The sequence below is a fragment of the Cupressus sempervirens genome, chromosome 7 (genome assembly GCF_028749045.1).
Source record: "Cupressus sempervirens isolate cs-2001-9-10 chromosome 7, ASM2874904v1, whole genome shotgun sequence".
In the NCBI taxonomy this organism is placed as follows: domain Eukaryota; kingdom Viridiplantae; phylum Streptophyta; class Pinopsida; order Cupressales; family Cupressaceae; genus Cupressus; species Cupressus sempervirens.
In genome coordinates, this window is record NC_143124.1 from 323,324,270 (window position 1) to 323,350,493 (window position 26,224).

The following is a 26,224-nucleotide window of genomic DNA, read 5'->3' on the forward strand; positions in this document are numbered from 1 at the left end:
CTTGGTTATGGAAAATGGAAAAATATCTGTCCTTGAATAAAACAGTCCCAGTACGAGGGCCATATCTCCCTAATGAACCATTGGATCAGGCTAAATTTTAAATATGTTGGACAGGGTCAAGTTGCACCAATTCTGACTAGAGCGATCGAATAAATTCGATCACAATAAAAAGTTATGAATGACAGAGTTCGGGTCTATCCAAGGGGCAATGACAGGACAGTTTGTGATGAATTAAGAATTTCTCCTAAAAGGTAATTGTTCTCTAAATTTACCCATTCATCCATCTTATAGATTTGTCTGTTGGCATCTGAAAGTATAATTTGATAGAAAGATTACATCTAACCATTCAAATTTTCAACTTAGAATTTCTATTTTAATTTCAAATCTTGTCTATCTAATTTCACAATATAAATTTGAACCCAAACTCGATTCAGATCTAATTTCTTTCTTAAATTGAAGCTAGAGTTTTCTAATGAGTTCTCTATTGATTTCTTTTGCAACCAAATAAATACATATCTAGGTTCCAATTTCAAATTATAGATTCAATCATAGAAAAGTTTCCGACACATATAACAGACACGATGAAGACAGGAAGAGAAAGAGTGCAAATAGAATATGTGAAAATCATGAGTGCACCTAGACACTAATGCTAATTTGCCATGCCTCAGAAGTCCATAGAAAGTCCCTTCCTTCTTCTCATACGCAATTCCTCCAAGCTCCAAGCCAACTGAAATTCCCACGTGATTAGAAGTGCTTGAAGAAACATAGAAGCGTGTAGAAGCATATGAGCATGTAGAAGCATATGAGCTTTTCAAATGCATGTAAGCTTTGAAGCTTGTCTAAACACACTAGGAGAGTCTCTATTTAAATTCCTCTAAGATGCATCTAGAATGTGTCTAGAAAAAACTAGAAGATAAGCATGACAACCAAGCATGAGTCTTCTCCAACCTTCTAGATGAGTCATAAGGTTGTAGACACCATGTGCTCAAATAAAATGCTAACTCCTAAGTGTAGACAACTAGTGCATATTTAGAGTGCAAATTCTTGTGTTGTCTACATGACAACTCTCAAGAATTTGCAAACTCCTATGTGAGCAAATGTTAAAAATAATGCATATTAATTAATATAATATTTACTTTACTCTTTCCAATTTAATTAATTTATTTATTAAATCTCATGCACTAACTTTAATAATTCCACTTGTTTTTATCTTAATATATTTATATTTTAATCACATGAAATCTAGAATCTTTTAATAATTTTAATATATTTTCCACTTTTACATCTATTTTTGAAACTTAATTGATAAATATTTATTTATTTAAGTAAATATTATCACATTATAACTCTTATCTTCAAATTTAATTATTTTATTTAATTAATTTCCCAATTAATTAAATAAAATAAATATTAAAATACCATATTAATTTTCCATTAAATTAAACCATTAATTAAATCTTTTAATTAGGCTTAATTAATAGAAAATACATCAAAGACTCACAAGGTAAAAAATATTAAAATCCATCATAGCCAAAATACATACAAAATGAAACCAAAAAGATTAATATCATGAATTACGTCATCTGACGTATTCGGAGGGTACTCAACTCAGATACTTGTCCAAATTTCCAATTAGGACAAATGGCTTAAAGGGTTGGGATTTGGACTTGAGAATTCATCTCCCCTCTCTTACCATTGAGATAATGTGATAGGGTATGCTCATCCTGGCAATTCAGGGAAGTCAGTACCCGATACCTGCAACTTGCATAAAAACCATGCATGTACAAGCACAATATATATACTTAACTAAACAAGCAATGGCAGGAAGTGGTACATCATGTAGATCCCAACTAGCAGGTGACTACGACTCCCTTCCTTAACCATATTAGACACACCATACATAAGAGCAAACACACACACCATACACATGCAAGTATGGGGTAAGTATCCATAAGAAAACACATATGATAATAAATCATCTTACTAATCATCATTAATAACTGAAATCATAATATATACATGAAATGTAAATTCTAACTGGTCTCATCACATATCAACTGAATCCATAGCACAATATCAGATGGTCTCAAAAATAATGTTGCTAACCATCAACATAAAACTAGCTCTAAAAAAGTTCGACAATGATAGCAAAAATGCGAACTAGGGGTAGGCACTACAAAACATGAGAATTTTTTATTCCAAAAATCCTATAATATAAAATTAAAAATTATTTATTTATATATAATTAAAATACACAAAAATATATCTCAAATCAGTGAATGAGTCTAATTCTTATATCTAGAATCTTATTAAAAAATATTATCATTTGATTTTGATTCAGATGGTTGGACATACATCTACATCTTATTTTTGTCCTTCAATTTTTCTACTATTGTGTTGTAATTAAAAAATTTGACCAATCAATTTTTATTTTTTTAGATAAGGCCTAGTAGTTCAAAAACAAAATTCAATTTCCTAGAGATTATTTTCTATCAACTTTTTGTTGATCTCATTTTGGTTTTGATAAATTAGTGACAACACACTTAAGTCATTACTTGATAGAACTTAGTGTATGCCCAACATAAGTTTCCAGATAATGCATGCTAACCAATATACACAGTTAGTGTCAAGCACTAGTATATGTTGAGCAGGAGGTATCTGTCGAGTCACTCAAGTGCCAAGAAAGTCATACATGTTGAGTGATTCATGTGACAACTAAAAAAATAGATTTCAAGTCATTCAGGTGCTGAGTGTCAACACTGAGGATATGCTGAATGCTGAGCATCAGAGATTTCAAGTGTCGAGTAAACAATTTTGGCCATAGTTGTTTGTTATTGCACAAACTTCTATATAAACCTTTTTTTTTGGATGATTTAAGGATTATTTTACATTTCTAAAAGATATATATGAAGGTATATTGTGAATCCCTAGGAAATACATGTAACCAATTAGTAAAAGGGATGTATTAAGAAGAAAAATGGATGAATCACAATCATTGATTCCTACCGAACCTTAGTCCACCTAAGTCTTCTTAAGGAGGGAAAATGTTGGAAAGTTTGCATGTGTGTATGGAAGGAGAATGTCGAATTCTTAGTATGAAGAGAGAATTCATTGTGACTATGGAGATTATGATAGTGATATAAATTCTAGAATTAGTTAGAGAGAATAGAGAAAAGAAGGACAGAGGAGACATATCTGATCAGAAGGATTTAGGCTATTTTTGGAAACAGAAGATATGATATCTAGCATAAGAGTTCTAATCAAAGGGTCATGGTGTTGAATTATTTTAATAGGTGATACAAACCAAATCTCTTAAAAGGGTAGTCTTAATAGGATTTTGCAACCCCTTTAACAAGGTGCTTAATTTATTGTGAGTTAAAGTCCTCTAACAAGGAACACTTTTAGTAAGGTATTAAAATTCTTTAACAAGATAAGGTTTAATAGTCTTTGTAAACCTTTAACAAGGTAGACCTTTCATAAGGGTAGATCATAGTTTATGATCAAACATTATAACTTTAATTAGATACACTTTACAACTATAGTAGTGAAGATTTTTGGATGTCATCCCACCCCAATTTTGTCTTCTCATTGCAAGGCATCTAGGTAACCAAATATCTCGTGTCATGTGTTACATTCACCTTATGCTTTAGATAGTATGATATAGTTATTTATTTTAGTTTCTGTGCTATATGATGAGATTGATGTATGGTGAATGTTTTACTAGTTAAAGTTTTAAAATACTAATTCACCACCCCCCCTAGTATTTAGTTTCCTATTCTATTTCTAACAATTTTTATCAAAGACAAGTTCTATTAAAGGAAAGCTTGAGAGCTTTGGAGGCAAGATCTTGAAGATGAAAGTCTACAAATTGGGAAAAGTAATTAAGAATTATGAGATTGAAATCAAGCTTATTTTACATCAATTGAATGATGCAAGAGATGAGTTGAAGTGCTCATTGAAGAGAAGGAAAGAGATGGCTATTTAGCAAGATGACACTCAATACAAAGACATTAACACCACTGGGCTATTTGTTGAAGAAAACCTTAAAGAATTTGATGAAGCTATTGCAAATGTGATGGAAAAGAATAGTTCCCTAACTAAAGAAATTAGAAATCTCAAAATGGAACAAGAAACTAAATAAATATTTTTGTGTGAGAGAACTAAAAAGAAAAAGAAATTTAAAGAAGAAAAAGTCATCACTAAGGTGGAAAAAATAGTATTGGCTAATAAACTAGAAGAGAAGACATCAAATGAACAAAATCTTCCAAAATGTAATTGGATACATTGAACCAACTGGTGATTCCAAATTAAGAGCTAAATAGGAAAGATATTGAAATCACAACCTTGAAATCACAAAATGACCTACTATAGAATGAATTGAGAGTTGAAAGAGAAAATATTAACAAACGAAGTGAAGGCATAAAATACTTTGAAAAAATGATGGAATCACCAAAACCTAACAATGATACTAGACTCGATTGGGATAAATCTCTACTGAAGAAGGAGAATCATCTAGGAGTGGTGAACAAAGGAGTAACAACGCTAAGAGTAGTATACCAACTTGTTACAATTGTGGTAAACTAGGTAATATGGCTAATGTCTATAGGAGAACAATTTCTAATCAAATACCTAAGCAAAAAATTAGAGGAAACTGCTACAACTAAAACAAAAAGTATATCAAGCACATGAATGTAGGACCATGACTATGAGCACTCAAATATTTGAAGGCTATTGTTACAACTATCAAAAATATAGACATAGGGCATATGAATGCATATACAAGCCTAAATGGTCATCCAACAAGAAAACCAAGGTAAATCACAAAGGAAATTCATATGAGTAGGATTACAACACAAGGTACATTTGTCACTATTATCAAGAGTACTGACATGTTTCTAAGAATTGCATTAGAGGCAATTAAAATGCATGGTTAAGTGTGACTACATGCTTTATGTGTTTGAAGACTACTCATGTAAGGAGAAATTTCCAATAAGGTCACCAATTTCGAGTAGTGAAATCAAAAACAAAAAAAAAAAAATTCTATTGAAAAGTTAAGAGTTCATATAAATAAGGAATGAAAGGATAGAGAATATTGCAACACATCAAGTGTATATGAGGTCACTTCATCCAATGGATCAAGTGATCACATCACCCTCAACTAGGAAATCAAAAGGTATGTATGAGACTGATATCTCAAAGTTATACTATACATCAGTTCCAAAAAATTTAAGATCTGAGAAGATTATATATACATGAATTAAGATGCAATGTATTGGTTTGAACCTAGAAGAAATCTATATTTTTGTTGTTTTCATGTTGTTTCCAAGCATGAAAAGTTTCAAATTTGTTCCTAAGTGAGAATGAAATTATAGTTGTTGCCGAGTGATTGAATCATGTTAGTATTTTATGAGCTTCACTGTGGTTTCTGAGTGTAGTGGGAATCATGTATAAGTAGAGCAAGTAGAAAATCTTATGGTAGTTCAACGTGCACCTATGAAAGAATTAAGCATTTATTTCCAAATATCAAGGGTTATATAGTCAATTTTTGACTTATTTGTATTTATAATAGAGATTTAAGAGAGCAAGAAGAGCACAGAGGTGATTTGAGAATGAATATTCAAGTGTTTGTAAACTCCATTCAGCTACTACTCAATTTATTTGTTAGATTTCAAATGTATTTCACCAGTGCAAAGTTACGTTGTTTGATATTCTATAAACCCTAGTTACTTCAAATAGAGTCTAGCTCTTCTACAAGTGTTAGCAAGGAATGCAAGCAACTTTTCAATGTAAAATTAATTAGTAATGATTTTAGACAAACACACTTGTAAACTATTCTTGAGATACCATACAAGGGAGACCCATCTGGTGTGTTATCAACGATACCACCAAAATTTATAATGATTCTACATGTGAGATGTTACTATACTAGAAATATTGGGGAAGTATGAGTTATGAAAATAAGAGATGCATACAAAAAATTATTTGATAATGGAGTTTTGAAGGAGGAATATAATATTGTTGAATGAAAAAGGTTAAATCATACCCTAGATTTTCCTCAAGTCTTCAAAATAGAATGGATACAAATTGTTCTAAGCCATGTATGCATGATAGTTTCATTTGATTCAAAAATGGACCCATTAAGATCACCAAAAGGATCATCTATCGAGTATTTGGGTATCCAGCCTAGACCTAAGACTATGTAATGTGATGAAAAGGAGATAATTGAGAAGAATACATGGGTAGTATAGAATAAAAGGGGGATGTCCATAGACACAATTTTAGATCTCCTAATTGCATTTGTAGTGAGAGTGATTGCTCACAAATTTTTTCAATCTAGCAGATTGAACAGAGTATCTTTCATGGCTATAGATTTGGGATAAAAGATAGTGAAGAAGGACCACCCTTATGACCTAGCTAAGTTGCAATTTTAGCAATTATCATAATATTTGGAGGCCATAACGAAGACAAAGAGTGCACAATGAAATTTTGGTTCACTGTACTTGTCTGCATATTCTTCTATCTAAAAAATACATATTGAACCTTTGGTCACATAGTGTGGATGACCAACAGACCAGGTATATTAAATATTACAAATCTAATTAAGTAGTTTGGAGATAATTTTGAAATAGTGAGGAAAAGCTAATTGGAACACATTAAGAAATCTATGAAAGAGAGATTAAGGATTCATTTGTCACTAGTTGAACAATATTACAATGATGTATGTTTTCTAGTTGATGCATATTTCACATATGTGGAATAAGCTATTCCTAGTGTCACATGTTTGAAGCCCTTTCCATATGAAGTCAATGTAGATGAGGCATTTATAGCTATTAAAACTTTACTCACAGAGGAAATTGACAAGAATGTCACCTCATTTTGAAATTATAATGAAGCCAAGTCTAGGATCATAATTGATTTGAAGAAAGCTATTGTGATCAGAAAGAAGAATAAGCTTGTGAAGAATGTTAAGTAGAGATTTGGTGAAGGAGGAGAAGAAAAAGAAGATAAAGATGATGAAGATGAAAATTGGACCCAAGCCCCATTGGCACTCACTCTAGTCCAAGGAGAAGACCAAGAAGAGAATGTAAAAGGTGCTGAGGAAGAAGAAGCCAAGGAAGCACCTAAGCCAATAGATAAGAAGAAGAGGAAGGAAAAGGATATTATAGTGGTGAAACCACATAAAGTTGTAAAAAAAAAAGGCCTCAATACCTATTACTAGGTCTAGCACAAGGGAAACTACAAAGAAAATCCAAGAGGTAGACAATCCTAAAGGAGAAAGAGCTATTACTACAATAGAGGAGAGTGAGCTAGAGAAGAAGAAGAGATTAAGAAGAAACTAAACTACTCCAATTGTATCAATTGAGGAGAGGACAGAATTGGATGGCATAAGTCAATTTCAAGTGGTAAGCCACAATCCCTTAGATACAGATAACTTGTGTGATAATATCAAGAATAATGCAGATTAGTCTAGCTTTGCACATGTTGTATTTTATAAGTTAGGAAAAAATGATCAGAATAAGGTGGAAGAATCAATTTGTGAAATGATGACTATATTTAAGACCACACCTTTAGAAATTTCCATCTTATTACCAAAGAGTCTATATGAATAATTTGAGTAGAAGTGGCAATATAGTTAAATGACAACCTAAAGATAAATAAGGGAGGATACATTAACCAAAGTTATGCCAGCCTTAGATAAGGCAATGATGAGAAAAGCCATGAATAAATTCAGGGGGAAATTTTCCCCAAATTTAGATATTTTCATATTTTGCAAAATAAAATTGAAGATGTTGTCAAATAGAGCACCCAAATATGGAAAGTAATATATGGGTTGAAAATTGAGAAGCCAAGTGATCGAGTTCTTGAGGAAGTTGGAGATGTAAAAGATGAACAAGGTCAAGAGGTCCAAGTCAAGGATGGTCATGTGGGGGGTACTAAAAAAATAGTAGCAATAGAGGTCATAGCTGAGAACAAGTAGCAAAATGATCAAAATGTACCAAAGGTACAATTGCCAAGTGCTAGTCCCCCACATTTAGACCAAGTGAGTCACCAAGTTTCAATACAAATAAAGGATGTTCTTGACAACTCTATTCAAAATATCAATCACTTGATAGATGAAGATTAAAAGAAAATAATTTAGGACTCCACCATTCAAGCCAAATTATGAAGCAATCTTGCGTTGGTGAGAGTAGATGAGATTGTGAAGGCAAAATTCACATCTACAAGGGATAAATCAAAAGACACATCTAATGTGCCCCCTCGATCTATAAAAGACAAGGAGAATGAAGAAAAAGATTCACATACTAAATAGGGAAGTGTGACAACTGATACACAAATTGTAATGCCTATTGTAGCATATCAGGTAAAGGATACAATGGTACTATTTGTCAGCATATTATTACCAAATACTTCAATACAAGCAGTGTTAACTATTGAGAAGGATGGGAAATAAGTCCACATAGGTCAAAAAGCTAGCTCTACACCTATCCCACATATGTAAGGTGAAGTTGATACAAAAGAGAAGGAAAAAATAGGATTGAAGAATTTTTTTTTACTTCTAAGGTAGAGGAACAACTTTCTATATGGACCTTTGTTACCATATTAGTTTTTGTATCTACTCCTCTTACTAGTCAAATTCTTCAAAGGCCAAGTATAGATGCTATACCCCTACAAATATCAAGGCCATTCCTAGCATATCTAAGTTTGTTGAAGATATATCTTATGGAGATTTCATCTTAGATGAGGTGATTGAATTACCAAATTTTGATCTTATATCAATCACCATAGAGCGAACGAGCATTCTCCAAGAACATCTTCAAAGGAAGACACACCAGGAGTTTCGTAGAAGGTAATAAAACTAGAACTAAGTACTTCATGACATCAAAGAGATATTTCTTGATGCATTCAATATTCCTAAGCTAAGTGACAATAAATCAATCATTGAGAAACTAGTGAACATAGTTGGTAAGATCAGGGATGAAGACCTAGATTAAAATTTTTAACTCTAGAAAGTTCTGAGAAGAATTTTCACTCAAAAGTTCTTGAAAATATTTCTAGTACTATTGCACTAAGACACATTGACTTAGCAACCAAAATGAGGGATGTGAAAAATGTGTTGGAAAATATAGTTTCTCTTTACACTAAGCTTTGTAATATGAATCTATTCACATAATAGGTATAGAAGGCTATTGGCCAATTGCAAGGAGATCTACAAACAACAAGTAATACTCTTAAGTTGTGTCCTAGTCATATTCAAGCTCATTTTCAAAGATTGATATCTACTCAAGGTCAGTTAGCCGAATTACAAACACAAGATGCAAACATCAGGGCTATCTTGACAAGTATATAGTCCATGTTGACCCCACATATGGAAGTATTGCATAAGGAACTAGCATTCGCTGAAACATTGATGAAAAAATATAAGTTTCTACACATGATGGCTTAGTTGATCTTGCTGCCCAACTAGATTTTCAATACCAATCTCTAGAGGTAGCATGCAATAACTAGGATTCAACATTGAAAATAATCATGTAGAATCTCAAAACATTTCTAGATAAATACATTATTTGTGTAACACCCAACACATAAGTGTCCAAGAAGGGGGAAAGATGAAAAAAGGGGGGAAAGAAAAGTAGTTTGATGAAAAAAGGGAACTAAGAAAACATATCACAAGGAGAATGAGAAATTAGATGAGAGGTGCATAGAACAATTTTGAGTTAGGAGGAGTACTTATGCAGAAACATGGTATAGAAAAAGAGCACACATTTATTCAATAGGAGTACAAAATTTAGCTGCATAAAGGAAATATCAACTAAGGGGGAGTTATGAAGTTTTGATGAAATAACATATGATAGTTAAGTCATTAGTTTTGAAAAATTTTGAAATTTTGTATGGGGGTCAAGTAATGTATACAGATTATCTGAGTTATGTTCATAGTTAAGTTATATATGCATGAGAAAGTGTTTTTGCCACTCATGTCAAAGTGGGATATTTTTTTTATCTCATTTTAGTTTTCAAAAATGAGTGAGAACACACTTAAGTCATTACCTAACAAAACTTAGTGCATGTCGAGTGAGTAGTGTATGTCAAGAATAAGTTTCTAAATAATGTATGGCAAACAATATACATAGTTAGTGTCAAGCAACAGTATATGCTAAGCAAATGGTATGTGTTGACTCACTCAAGTATCAAGCAAGTCATACATGTTGAGTGATTCAAGTGATGACTAAAATAATGGATGTTGAGTCATTCTTTAGCTGAGTAATAGCATTGAGGATATAGTGAATGTTGAGCATCAAAACTTTCAAGTGTTGAATTAGCAATTTTTGACATAGTTGTTTGTAATGGCACAAAATTCTATGTAAACTACTTTTTGGCTAACTTGAGGATTGTTTCATAATTCTAAAAGATATATATTAAGTTATAGTGAGAATCCCTAGGTTGTGCATGTAACCAATTAGAGAAAAGGATGTATTAAGCAAAAAAATTAATGAATCACAATCATGGATTCCTACCTAACCCTAGTTTGTGCCTAACTCTTCTTAAGGAGGAAAAACCCTAGAACTTTTCCATGTACGGATGGAAGGACAAGAATAAATGATAATTGTAGAGAGAGATTTCATGGTGACTAGAGAGGTTACAACAATGATGTGAATTTTAGAATCATATAGAGAGAACACAACAGAGGATAGAGGAGACATATCTGATCAGGAGGATCAAGGATATACTTGGAAAGAGGAGATCTAATATCTGGCAGAAGAGTAGTAAACAAAGGATCATGGTGTTGGATCATTTGAATAGGTGATATAGAGAAAATCTCTTAACAAAGTAGTATTAACAGGCCTTTGCAAATCCTTTAACAAGGTGCTTACATTATTGTGAGTTAAAGTCCTCTAACAAGGAACACTTTTAGAAAGGTGTTGAAATCTATTAACAGGGTAAGATTTAATAGTCTCTATACATCTTTAATAGGGAAAAAGTTTTATACGATAGTTCATAATTTATGATAAAACATTGTAACCTTAAATTAATACACTTTACAAATGCAGTAACGAAGATTTGTGGGTGTCATACCCACCCCATTTTACCTTCTCATTGGAGGGTTTATGGGTAACCAAATATCTTGGGTAATGTGTTACATTTACTTTATGCTTTGCATGTTTTGATATAGTTAATTATTTTAGTTTACATGCCATATGATGAGAAGGATGTACGGTAAATCCTTTAATAGTTAAAGTTTTGAAATGTTGATTCATTGCCCCCCTCTTTGTATTTAGTTTCCCATTGTTATTTCCAACACTTTTTGATAGAATGTTCATAACAAGTTGAAAATTAAACATCATGTTGACATAACCCTGATTTATTGATTTTTCATTGCCACTTAAGGGCATAATTTAGTTTACCATGATCCTATGTGAGTGCACACAGACACACACACACATATAAATGTATATATATGTATGTATGTATGTATGTATGTATATGTATACGTATATTTATACATACATACATGTATGTATGTATGTATACACACACATAGATATATATAGATATAGACACACACACACACACACACACACACACACACACACACACACACAAACATATATAAGATTCTAGCTTAGCATCAACAAACTAAGAACCTAGATATTGATGTGCATTATAATTGAGAGCATTTTTCATGGGTGAATCATTAATTTAGTCTTTTACCATATTTTGGAGAGACTTGCATAAATGTTTCTTAAACCCTTCACCAAGAACATGTCCATTCATCTACGAGCTCCTATTTGTATGTGGTCCATAGCAGAAGAATCATAATTCTTTGGTAAACGAGATTTTCTAGGATTTTTCTCTTCTTTTTTATATTTTGGAGGGTAATTATTTCCTAGTAGGTTTTCTATATTTCTCTATTTTCCATAGATTTCATTTTTCATGGGTTTCTTTTGAGGATACTAGTTGAAAATCATTTTTTCTTTATCTTTCCCTCCTAAGTTATGCTTAATGAGGAGAAATAGTGTATTTGTTTTATTTATCTACATGTAAGATTAAATAATAATTTTTATTCATCCATGCATATTCTATACTTGTTCGTACAACCTATCACCATTTAGGAGTATATTTTGACACCTCATGGTAGTTTAGTCAAAGTAAACTCTATACCACACATTTAACATGTGGCCCAACTTCTGAGTCAACCCAATTTCTCTACATATTTATACATTGCTTCTCTAGCTTATTGATCTAGTCAGTTTTTTAATCATTAAATTTATTGTGCTTATTTTGTATCTCTAGTCGATTCTAGATATTTATGACACATATGTTAATTCAGACTAATAAGTCCTCTTCATAAATATTAATCTCCTTATTAGACTATTATTTATTTTAATATTATTAAACTATTAGTCATTTAAATCTTATTATTTGTAGTAATTTTAAGTAATGGAATATTATAAAACTTTGTAAAGATGCCCCATATTTCACATCTTATACTTAATGATCATTTTTAGAAAAATATATTATTTTCACTAGTCATAAATAATACCCACAAGTAAGCATCTAGCTTTATATAATTATTATAGAGTAATTACAATAATCAATGCAAGAATGCATGATAGATAAAAGCACACAAGATGATATTATTTCTACATCAATCTTAAGTAATCGCTATTCGTGAAAATTATTAACATCTCATAACTATTTTAGTTGATATGACTATTATATTCTTCTTCATAGTAAAATGATAGTAATCATGCACTAAAAGTTGAACATGAGAACATTCACACATAAACAAACCTATATATAGGAATAGATAGATATAACTCATCAACACCAATACTTGTGGATGATATATTTGGTGCTTATGTATTTAAAGTCCTTTGGAATGAACTATACTTATGGTTTAGATTTATACAAAATATAATTTACAAGTATAATTTTTTTGACTTATATATATATATATATATAGAAAGATGTCAAATGTCTTGTGCAACATGCAAATAAACATACATTCAACTCTCTTCTCATGAAAAATTTTATTTAGAAAATTACATGTGTAAAATAACTTTATCCTATTATAATTAAATAAATATTTGTGTCACATGATCATCAAGATCAACATGATTAACTCTAAATCATATCACAAGTATATTCAATATCAAGAGAGTTGGTGCTTGTCAAAGAAATTTGCATCACATTAGTGAATATAAGCTTGAAACAAGTTTTATTTCTAAGGACTAATTTTTTTTAAGGTTCAACTAATAAAAAAACTTCATTAAAAGTTACAATTTTATAAAACTCAATTTATGGAATCATATCTTAGCACCTGAAGACATTACTCTATATTTCTAAAGATAAAATATATATATTATTCTTCTAGACTATGCTTGGTTAAAAGAATGTTCCTTAAGGAATATATATAAAGAATAGATGAATCAATGAATTACAATATCTAAGTATGTGAGGTTCTTATAACTTGTTAATAAAATCATAATTGTAACTACAATAAAAATATGTTATATAATTGAAAATTGAAAATTATAAATCTAATAATTAATTTGTATGAATTCCACGTATATGTCCATGTATTTGGAAGTTCTAGAAATTCTCTATGTTTAGTTTTATTTTTGTAAGCTCATATGAAATTTGCAATGAAGAATGTGACAATATGAAATTTGCAATGAAGAATGTGACAATTCCTAATAAATAACTACTTCTACATTAAGAATCTAATTAGCACTCAATAAGGTGATAATAACGTAACACCTTCCCTAAAATATTATTATAAATCGTTCTAAAAGCTAAAAAGGAGTGTGAAATCGTTATGTCCTTCGAATCTAGAACGAAGTATTCAGCCATATCTTGAAGAGACGTAATGTAAATAACTTGAGTTCATATAGGCGAATATATATTTATTTACTAGAGCATGTCTTTTAAATTGCTCTTTGTCTCTTTGATGTGTTTTAAATTGCTCGTTATCTCTTTTCATGTGTTTTAAATTGCTCGTTGTCTCTTTCTTGCGGCTTCTGGTGAATTCTTACGTGGTTCACAGGCATCCCATCTATATAAACCTTATCACCCCTTGAAAATTTCCCAAATCAATTTATAGTTGAGCAACCTGTAGAAGAGGGAAGCGTCCTGAAGATTGTGGGAAACAGTTCCGAATTGGGCAATGGGGTCATTTTCGATGCTCCGATCATGATGAGGGAGTACGATGATGTTTGGAATCTCACTGTGGTACGTTTGTTTGTTTCCTCCTAATCTAATCTGGCAACGTCTATACAGCCACGAAAATGCACTTCCATACGAAGGAGAGGACTTAGTTAATTTTTGTAGAAGTTAGAAAAAGCAATGTAAAGGAAGTGCATTTTCATGGCTGTATAACCACGGACATCTAGTTTTCACCTCATAGAATATTATGTCTATTCTCTTTCTTCATTATGAAGAGATAGCTCATTTAACGATCTCTTCTTGTTCAATAATTACGTTCTCCTCTATGTTTCATGATAGATGCTTGCTGTACGAGAAGCGTACGTACTGAATTTAGGGGTCGACAACTGCACATGTGGCTCACATGAGCCCTACATTCTCAGCTTGCAAGATGAAATCAATAACCCGGTAAATTTGACCGGCTACTTCAATTGTAGCTCTTGCTTAACTCCAAGCCCACCCCCGCCAAGCCCGAGCCCACCACCACCCAGCCCAAGCCCTCCACTGCCTAGTCTACCACCACCAAGTCCAAGCCCACCGCCCCCTAGTCCACCACCGCCAAGCCCAAGCCCTCCACCGCCAAGCCCGAGCCCACCACCACCTAGTCCACCACCTCCAACCCCAACCCCACCACCGCCGAGCCCAACCCCATCCCCAACACCTACACCTGAGGTTGAACAGCCCTTGGGCAGTGGAGTGTTGAAGGTTGTGGGAAATGCTTTTGTATTAGGAAATGGAAACTTTCATAATGCTCCGAACATGACGCTAACCAGTGGTGACATTTGGTTTCTCACAGTGGTATGTATATTAATTTTGTGCAAGGGAGTATTTCTATTGGTTTGGTTTCTCATAACATAGGACCTAAGCTGATGTAGAACTTTATATTGATTGCCCATTTTCGTTTGTTTTTCAGCCATTGACTGTAGGGGAAACATACGAGGTCAGTTTGACTATCAACGATTGTTATTGTACCACAAATGATACCAATAATTTCACGATGCCTACAAAAGAACCTCAATATATTGTGTCACTGGATGGCTTCTTCAATTGTAGCCCTTGCTTAGGCTCAGATTCGAGCAAGTCGATGATGTTCACCGCCATTCACGGTGTTGTTAAGATGTTCTCTAATTTTAAGCATATGGTCTAAGTAAATGGTTGGGTCCTTTTATGGTCACTATTATAAATAAATGTTATAGTTTGCACCTTCCCATGTTATGTTTACATGTATGAGTGGAACTATAATATATTCTATATTTAATTTATCTATGACAATTAATCTTGTCAAGTTGTCTACTAGGTTTGTCAATTGTGTGGACATTATCAAATATAGTAAAAGATATTTATATTATTTTTCAAAATACTTGAAAATAAATAGGCTTGATATGTGATTGAATTATACATTTTTAAACTATTTTTCATCGGCATAGTACTATTGTAATCAAAATTAAGAGTTTTTAAATATTAGTCAATGTCATCTTAGTTGGTCAAAATTAAGCATTTTTTCACTTGGTCAATGTCGTCTTAGCTGGTCTTGCTAGAACAAGAGTGATATTGAACTATATCATCTATAAAGATTGCATATAGGGGGGCGGGAGGTCTATCAACTTAGCTACTAAGGGTAGATGACTTCAAGGTATTTTTTTCAAGTGCAGTATACCTTTTTAATATGCTACAATTATTTATTCTATTAATTAAATAATCATATATACACACACATACACATACACATATATGCACATATGTCTATATATATATATATATATATGTATATATGTATATACATATATGTATATATATATATGTGTATATGTATACATATCTGTATATGTATACATATATGTATGTGTATACATATACATATATGTATACATATCTGTATATGTATACATATATGTATGTGTATACATATACATATATGTATACATATACATATACATATATAATATATATATATATGTATATGTATACATATATATATGTATATGTATATGTATATATACATATATATATATATACATATCTATATATGTATATTAATATATACATGTATACATATGTATACATGTAAATATGTATATACACACATATATATATGTATGTACGTATACATATACATACTTATATATATGTGTATATAAATATATACATGTATATATATATATATATATATGTTTGTATATGTTTGTATACATGTATATATACATACATATCTATGCATATATTTATATACTTATACATATGTATATATATGTATGTATGTATGTATATTGCTCAATGTCCTCTCAGCTAGTCTTGCAAGAATAAGAGTGATATTATAGAGACTGCATTTGGTGGGATGGGGAGGGGTAGTGTCTACCTACTTAGCTACTAAGGGTATATGGCTTCAAGGTATTGTTTCCAAGTGTGGTATATGTTTTTTTATTGTACAATTATTGGAAACATACAATTGTAAGAAATATTGTTTTGTCATTAATGTCAAATCTATTGATGAGACATATTGCTACCTAATCATAAAGTCATATCTATTTGATTGATCAAGAGGATTTGAGAAGTCGATCCTAACTATAGCACCTAGAGGAAAGGTTGACAATATGAAAAAGAAGTTACAATGGACATTTGGTTAGGTAGACTTTGATAAAGAAAATTTATTGTATATATCATGAAAGATAAGCAAAAGTGAGCACAAAAGTAAAATACTAAGGAGTGTTGAGTAATGCTAGTGTACACTGAGCTACAGTTGGTGCTAGGAAAATTGAGTGTTGGTTGAGAATTAGTATTGACCAAGCAAGTTAGTCAATTCCAAGTAAAGAAAACTTTATAGTGACCGAGTATTCTAGTGATGATCAATTATCAAAATTCAAAGATTTTCAAGTGACAATAAGAGAATAATTTCAAAGAAATCATACAATCAAGCCAACTTAGTTGATTTCTTGGGAGATGTAAAGCATGTTGAAGATAAGATTGATGAGTTGGATCATTAAATTCAAGGAGAAGATTAGGTAAAGATGTAACAAATGGATTCTAGAGAATTTTCTAGAGAATGATCAAGAAGATGGATAGATACATTGAATCGAGTTGAATCCTACTATAAACACTAAGATATATAATGGATGTAGAAAATATTAAAGACAAAAGTCTATATAAAGAGGTGTAGAGCCAAGCAATATGTGTGTTGAGTGAGTACTGTATGTTGGTGTTTTGTTGACAATAGTGTAACGTTGATCAAGAATGCATGAGTGTGAGTGAATGCAAAGATAAAGGAGAAAGCTTACAAATATAATGTTTTGGTTGATAAATACATTAGAGAAGAAATGTTAAGTGTTACAGTGAAGAGTGTACTAATTTCTTGAAGAGTGAGCAAGCAAATCAAGAATAGAGATGAAAACATAAGGCTTATCAATAAACTAGCATAAGGACTCAACAAAGATCTAAACCTACAAAAGTGATTTGTAATCACATAGATGAAAACCTACTATTTTCTTTCTTATCATTGTAAATTGTTTGTAGTTAAATTCTTTTAACAAAGGTTGACCTAGCAATCATTTGAAGACTTAAAAATCTATGCAAATCCTTTAACTAAGTGACATTCTAGATGGAATGACTAGAGTTCTCTTATAAGGTTACTCCTAACAATTCATGAAATCCTCAAAGCATGTCCCATTTCAAAATATATTTTTTAACCTTTAACAAGGTTGGTTCCTAATAGGGCTTACATTGAAAGAGTGAAAATAAGTAACATGTTGCTAGTGTTTTTTTGCCAAATTGGATTTCCATGTAAAATTTCTAGTGTCAAAACTATGATGAATACTTAATGTATAATTATATCTTCATTATGCAATACAAGTTATGTTTATGACAATTTTACAATATAGACCAAGCAACAATAGGGTAATCAAAACAATGAAGTGTTTATTGTTTAATTATTCTTTGCTACATATAGACCTTGAGTCATCTTGCATCCCTGTCTCATTTATTGTAAAAATTTCTAACAATTGGTATCAGAGCTAAGTGCTTACAAAAATTTTTTTGAAGGTGCTTAAAGCTAGAGTTCATGACTCATAAGACAGATGTGCACAAGCTAAACAAGGAGAACTTTCCTGCATGGCAAACATTGATGAAGTTTCACCTATCTAGTATTAGTGATGTTATTGTTGGTTTTTTTGGACAAGGAATATGTAAAAATAACAACTACTCCTCTAACTATATAGCAGTTGAATTGGAACCTAGAACACAACCATGCAATGTTGGAAATTTCCTCATCCCTAAGCTACACCAAGTTTGATGACATAAAGATTGCGACAGTGAAAAGAAGATGTGGGATATATTAAAGACCATATATAATTGCAATGAAAATGTTCTAAGAGATAAATCAAAAAGTATGAGAGGTAAGTTTTATGACATGAGAATAATATATTGTGAGAACATAGTAAGATATTACATAGGAGTTAAAGAGGTTACTAGTGCTATTGAAGTTGCAAATTTAGAAATCAAAGATGAAATAGTGATCAACAAGGTATTCATGATTCTACTCCCTATCTATGCCATAAGAGTATCTACAATCCAAGAACTAAGATCCACACCATGTGATAAATTGACCTTAGAAGGTTTAATTGGTAGACTTATTGCTTTTGAGATGTCTAAACTTGATAACTACACATTTGCTACTATTAAAAATACTTTCAAGTTAAAACTAGTTCTTAGCAAGAAGAAAGGAAAATATATGAAGAGTGAAAGTAATAGTTTGGATGATGAGATTCATGAACTTGAAGCCCTCATCCAAAAAAGGTTTGGAATAGGAAGAGGTAAACACAAAGGTAAAATACCCATCATTTAATTTTCATGCAAAAAAGTTGGTCATATTGTTGATAGATGCCCTGGCAAAGAAGATAAAGATGAAATGAAGGAAAACAAGTACAAAGGATAGAGAGATGACAAAGAGTACAAGAGAAGAAAGAATATCAAAGTTAATAAATATTGTTATATTTCTGAAGAAGGAACTAATAATGAATCATATAACTAGTGATAAAGACAAATTTGAAGACATTTGTCCATACAATGGTGGATGTGTTAAATTTGGTAATGATATCCTATGTGTTGTGAAAGGTAAAAGGTACTATTCAACTTACTAAAAAGATAACATGTAACAATATTTATTGGGTTGAAGAACTTAACTATAATCTATTGAGTTTAGTTGAATAAATTAGGTTAAAGATATTAATTTCACAATAGAAAGGCCAAGATACATGATGGTGATGGAGAGCTAATTGGAACTGATGACAAGAGGTAACTTATTCTATCTAGACCTATCAAATGAGACATTTTTTGTTACACAATAAGAATATATTTGGTTATGGTACAATAGACTATGTCATGTGAATTTTGACAATTTGTTGAGTACTAGTAAGATGAAGAAAGTAAGAGGGTTGCCTAAACTAAAGAAGCCCAATAATGCTAAGTGTAAATAATGTTAATTAGGTAAAATAAAAAAGTGATGCAGGAGCATCCTAGGGTAATTGGCCATCCTACATGTTGGAGGGATTTGGTGGAGTTGTGTGGACCTATTTGGGTCTTGGTTAATTATTTTTTATTTATTTAATAAAAGTTGTAAGTGTTTTAAGGCATTTGGTATTTAATTTCTATTGGAGGTTGACTTGTGGCTCTTCATGTAATTAATGTAAGGGTTGTTTAATTTTTATCTTACTAGGCTAACTTGTGGCTTAGTTGGGTATAAGTAGGGGGTATTGTAGAGTCTTTAGTCATTATTCATCTATCTTGGAGAAGAGGATGTTGTGGAGGACTAAACTTTGAGAAGGGCTAGTAGTTGTGTCTTGGGAAATAAAGAGATTTCTTGGTGGACTTGCAAGTCTAATTTTATATCTTTGTTTGAGGTTTCTACTAGAGTGTGGATCTAGACTAGCTATGGTTTGGATTGGATCTTGAAGGATCATGTAGAAATATTATTTTCTTTGTATTTGGTCGTAACCGAGAAGGCCTTATAGCTTGACACATTGCACGTAAGCAACTATTTTATAAATAAAGAGTTATGATTTGGTATCAGATCTTGCATTGTTGTTGTGTTTCCACTATGTGGTTATTTTCTAGGGACCAGGACATCTCCTTTAGGGATTCTCCTACCTTTCCCTACATCACAAAGTCTAGTATTAAGAGAAAAAACATATACTACTAATGATATTTTGGAATTGGTTCATACTAACCTATTTGGACCCATTGGTATCCAATGTTACTATGGCAATCAATTTTCCATTCTACTTATGGATGACTACTCTTGAATGGTGACTATGATGTTTCTTAAAGTTAGATCTAATGTCTTCTAGTTTATTAAGTGGTATTTAGCCAAAGTTGAAGAAGAAATAGGGAATAGCCTAAAATGTTTGAGATCCAAAAGAGTTGGTGAATCTATTCCACATGAGTTTAATACATTCTACAATGATAGAAGAATCAAAAGATAGATGTCAGCACCAAGGACCCCTCCTTAGAATGGAATAGCTAAAAGGAGAAACAAATCAATAATGGACTCTAGAAGAACATTAATGATGGAGAAGAACTTATCACCAAAATATTAGAGTCAAGTGGTTAGTATTGTTGTCTATACCCTGAATAGGGTAGAAGTCAAGACCAGTACAAATGCTACACCTATAGTGATGATCCTAATGTTAAATATTTCAAAATATTTGTTACTTGATGCTATATACTGGAATATAATAGGAAAGGAAAGATTGATGCAAAAGTGATGAATTTATATCCCTAGGTTATTCTACGAAAAGAAAAACTTACAAGCGTTAAAAATCTAACACTAAGAAAATTGTGGAACGTGAAAATGTGAGAGCTGATGGATTTAGAAAGAGATGTGAGACTACATGTGATGAAGTACCTAAAGACTATATTACGTTCATCTATGTGGATGATGATGCTTCCAACACTAAAAGCGTATAAACAAGTCAAGTTACAAGTTTCCATCAGACAAGATATCATGGAGTGCAAATACAAATTGTTGAGTAATAGAGAGTGGGTGTCAAGTAATAGTTTGTAGATGTCAAGTATTAGATAGGAAATGTTGATCATTAGATAGAAAAGGGGAAGCATACAAAACCTATACTAGAACTAGAAAAAGGAAGAGGAATAAGATAGAGTTCATTTTTTTAGATGAGCCTAAAGAAGAACCAATGGGGAAACTACCTGCATTGGGAAAATAGGTAAGAAGACATCATAAACTTGAACAAAATGTTGGATATGTTGAATCAATTATAATGAGAAGTAAAAAACTCAAAGATGTACATTCTTATTATGTTAATTGGAACCCAAAATAGTGAAAGATGCTTTGGAGATTGAAGATTGGATTGAAGAAATGAATGAGGAAATTGAATAGATTGAGAAGAGCAATGCTTGGACTTTGGTGACAAGACTTGAAGTCAAAAATTTTATTGGAAAAAAGAGTGTTTTAGGAACAAACTCAATGAGAATAGATAAGTAACGAGGAACAAGGAAACATTTGTATGGAAGTGTTATACACAAGAAGAAGGAGTTGATTATGGACAAACTTTTGCTCTTATTATAAGAATTGGAGGAGTCAGAACTCTTCTTGCATACTTATTTTACAAAAATTTCAAGATATTTGAAATGAATGTCAAATCTGCATTTTTAAATGGTATATTAGAAGAAGTGTACATTGAGAAACCTTAAGGATTTCTAGATCCAAACAAGAAGAACATAGTATGCAAACTAAACAAAGCCCTTTATGGATTGAAGTGATCTCCAAGAGAGCATGGTATGAAAGACTACATAACTATTTAGATAAAAATAGTTTTGATAAGATAAATGATAACAATAACATATATTTGAAGAATGGTAAGAACAATGAAGCATTGTTATTTGAAATATTTTTTGATGATAATATATTTGGAGGAAGAGAAGCATTATTCAAATCATTTTCTGATGAAATGAAAAATAACTTTGGGATGTCTATGTTTTCTGAAATTAAATTCTTTGTTGGATTACAAGTATGTCAAATGAATTTTGGTGTTTTCATCACATAATCCAAATACATCAAGGTGATACTAAAGACTTTTGGTATGGATGATTCAAGGCTAGCGAGTACACCTATGACTACAGGACATAAGCTATCAAGAAATGATGATTCAACTAATGTGAACCAGACCCTAGATAGATCCATGATTGGTAAATTGTAATATATTGTTCATAGTAGACTAGATATTGCTTTGGAGGTGAGAATAGTTACTAGATTTTTAGAAAATCTTGAAGAGAATCACATGATGACTATAAAAATGATATTGAGATATCTAAAAAGCACACAAGACAATGTATTGTATTACATAAGACACTAGTGGAGGTGCATTATTTCTAGGAAAGAGATTGGTGTCATGGAGAAGCAAGAACATAAATGTATTTCCCAATCAACAGTTGAATTCGAGTATTTGGCAACTGTAGTGAATTTTACAAACATAATATTACAGATCCAAAGGTTGTCTATTTTGATAAGACAAGTTCTATCAACATTTCAAAGAATCTAGTGATGCGCATTAAGACTAAGGACATTTCTACCAAATATCACTACTTGAGAGAATTATTTCAAGGAAAAGAAGTTAAGCTAGTATATGTGAATACAAATGAAAAAATTGCTGACCTTTTTACAAAATGTTTACCCAAAGATTCTCATGATTATCTTAGAGGTAATCTAGGGGTGATTCCCCTAACTAAAGCTACTTAACAAGACAAGGTGCATTGCATCACATGTGCTAATTAGAATAATCTACATAGTTGTGCAATACAACTCTACTATGGGACATGACTAAGGTAGAATACTTCAATAAGGCATACAAAGATTAGTCAAAATTAGATGACAAGTATCTGATATACATAAAAAATCTACATAATCTAGATATTTTAAGAGTTTGTAATTGAGATAGCTATACGTCTTTGGCATTTTTATTAAAGGAGAGATTAATTAAGAGGGAGAATATATAGAGAAAGAGATTACTATAGAGGGAGAGTATACTAAAGAGAAAGATATGAAGAGATTCTCTTAGAGGGAGAAATTAAGAGAAGAGAATTCAAGTGAAATCTTTTGGATTGTATTGTAACTTAATTACAACTAGTATTCTGATATTTTGAGATGTTTCCATAAATTATAGAGAGGGAGATTGTTGGAATCTTATAATTGGAACAATTGTTCTTTTGTCATTGATGTCAAATTTATTGATGAGACATATTGCTACCTAATCTAAATCTCACATCTATTGATGAAAAGGATTTGAGAAGTTGATCATAACTATAGCACCTAGAGGAAAGGTTGAAGTTATGAAAAGGAAGATAAAAATGACAATTGATTAGTTAGACTTTGATAAAGAAAAGTAATTATATATCACATAAGATAAGCCGAGCCAAGAAGAAGAGTAAAATAGTAAGGAGTGTTGATTAATGCTAGTGTCAACCAAGCTATAGTTTGTGATGAGAAAATGTAGTGTTGACTAAGCATTAGTATCAAGTAAACATGTCAGTTGATGCTGAGTAAAGAAAGCTTTATAGCAACTGAGTATTCCAGTGACAACTGAGTATTAAAATTCAAGGATTTTCAAGTGACAATAAGATAATAACTTCAAAGAAATAATAAGATCAAGCCAACTTAGTTGATTTCTTTAGAGATGTAAAATGTGTTGAAGATAAGATTGATGAGTTGGATCATTAAATTCAAGGAGAAGATTAGGTAAAGATATAATAGATGGATTTTAGAGAAGTTTCTCAAGGATGATTAAGAAGATGGATAGATACATTGAATTGAGTTTAATCTAATTGTAAACAATAAGATCTACAGTGGATGTAGAAAATGATAAAGTATGAATTTCCTATTTAAAGAGGCAAAGACAAACACTATGTGCACTGACTAAGTATTGTGTGTTGTTATTGTGTTGGTGATAGAGAAAGGTTAATATGAAATGCATGACTGTGAGTGAATGTGAAGCTAAAGGAGAAATATTCTAGTTGTGATGTTTTTATTGACCAATACAGTAAAGAAGAATGTTTTTGTTAAAGTGAAGAGTGGAATGATTGCTTAAAGGGTGACCAAGAAAATCAAGGTCAGAATGGACAATAGAAGGCTAACCTATAAACCAACTTAAGGACTGAATAGAGATGTGAACCTACAAAAGTGAGTTGTAATGACATAGATCAAAACTAATATATTCTTTCTTATCATTGTAAACATTTTATATTGAAATCCTTTTAACAAAGACTAACTTAATAGTCATTTGAAGACTTAAGAGTTTGTGTGAATCCTTTAACTAGGTGACATTTTAAATGGAATGATCAAAATCCTCTAACATGGAAAATCCTAACAAGGTGATTAAATCCTCTAACCAAGTCACATTTATCAGGGTTGGCTCCTAATAAGGCTCACTTTGAAAGAGTGAAGAAGTGTGAAATTTTGCTAGTGGTTTTTCAAAAATTGGATTTCGACGTAAAAATTCTAGTGTCAAAAATGTGATGAATACTTTATATGTGTTTATATTTTCACTATGCAATGCAAGATATGTTTATGATTATTTTACAGTAGAGATTGAGCAACAGTAGGATAAACAAAACAATGAACTATTTATTGTTTGATCATTCCTATGGGTACATATAGACCTTAAGTAACTGATTCACCTCCCCACCCCTCTCAGTTATTCTAAACATTTCTAGGATATGTATATGTGTGTGTGTGTGTACATATATATACACTAATATATATAGATATACATACATTAATATATATTCATAGATTCACACACACACACACACACACACACAGACACACACACACGGGGTATGTGCAGGATCATCGTGGGGACCAAAAAGTGGTAACCTAAAAATTATATAGTTTTGAAATGGCTCAAAGCATTTCAAAATCTATTCCAACATTTTTCCCACCTATCTTGATACTAAAGAGGAAACTAATAAATTTATAAGGAATATTATATCTTTGAATAGCAACCCTACATGCCAAACTTTTAAAATGCCCTGAAAACATGTTTTTTTCCTATTATCATGTCTTTTTTACTTCAAACATGTAGCTCACCCAAATTTGATGAAAAGAACAGGGTTTCTTAAGAATGTTATTAGCATTCCATAAATGTGATTTTTTGTCAAATTATGAGTTCAAGAAATAATTATTACCTATTTTCTAATCAAGTTAAGTATAAACTGTTGATTGACACACAGATTGAAAACCAACTATAACTTTTATATTGTACAACATTTTTAAAATCCAAAAGATGCACCACATTGTATGCTTAATTTAAATTTTATAGAGTTTTAAATTTGTTAAGGAGGTCAAACACAAGATTATTTTAATTCCAAAAATCCTGTAGTATAAAATTTATAATTATATATTTATTAAGAATAAAAATACACAAAAATATACATCACATTAATGAATGAGTCTAATTCTTATATCTAGAATTTAATTAAAAATATTATCATTTGATTTTGATTAAGGTGGTTGGGCATACATCTACTTCTTATTTTTGTCCTTCATTTCTTTTTACAATTGGATTAAAATTAAAAAATTTGACCAATCAAGTTTTATTTTTTTTAGATAAGGCCTAGTAGTTTAGAAACTAAACTCAACTTCCTAGAGATTATTTTCTATAAACTTTTTTTTGATCTCATTTTGGCTTTCACAAATGAGTAAGAACACACTTAATTCATTGCTTAATAGAACTTAGTGTATGCTAAGTGAGTATTGTATGCCCAACATAATCTTCCGGATAATGCATGTTGACCAATATACATAGTTAGTGCCAAGCACTATTCTATGTTGAGCAAGTGTTATGTGTCAAGTGACTCAAGTGCCAAGAAAGTCATACATGTCAAGTGATTTAGGTGATGAGTAAAAAAATGGATTCTGAGTCATTTAGGAGCCAAGTGATAGCACTGAGGATATGGTGAATGTTAAGCATCAGAGCTTTCAAGTGTTGAGTAAATAGTTTTGAAAATAGTTATT